The sequence below is a fragment of the Penaeus monodon genome, chromosome 31 (genome assembly GCF_015228065.2).
Source record: "Penaeus monodon isolate SGIC_2016 chromosome 31, NSTDA_Pmon_1, whole genome shotgun sequence".
NCBI lineage: Eukaryota > Metazoa > Arthropoda > Malacostraca > Decapoda > Penaeidae > Penaeus > Penaeus monodon.
The window spans coordinates 25,689,098-25,689,372 of NC_051416.1; positions in this window are offsets into that span (position 1 = coordinate 25,689,098).

Consider the following 275-nt stretch of genomic DNA (forward strand, 5'->3'; position numbering starts at 1 on the left):
GAGAATTGTTCTTATAAGATTTATTGACTGAATGGATTAAGTGAAATGTCAGCAAGAGGCTTAGTTTTTTCTGCTATTCACTTTTCATGACACATATTGCGTTCTGAACAAAGGATTCGTAAAGAATAAAAGTTTGAAAAACAATGAAGGAGTATAAACTAATTCTAAATTTATGAAAGCAAACATTTTTTTTATTACTGAAAAGTTACGATCAGAATAGAAGGCGTCACGGAAGCGTTGATAAGTGGTCCATTTGTTTACTTTGGGATTTTTTT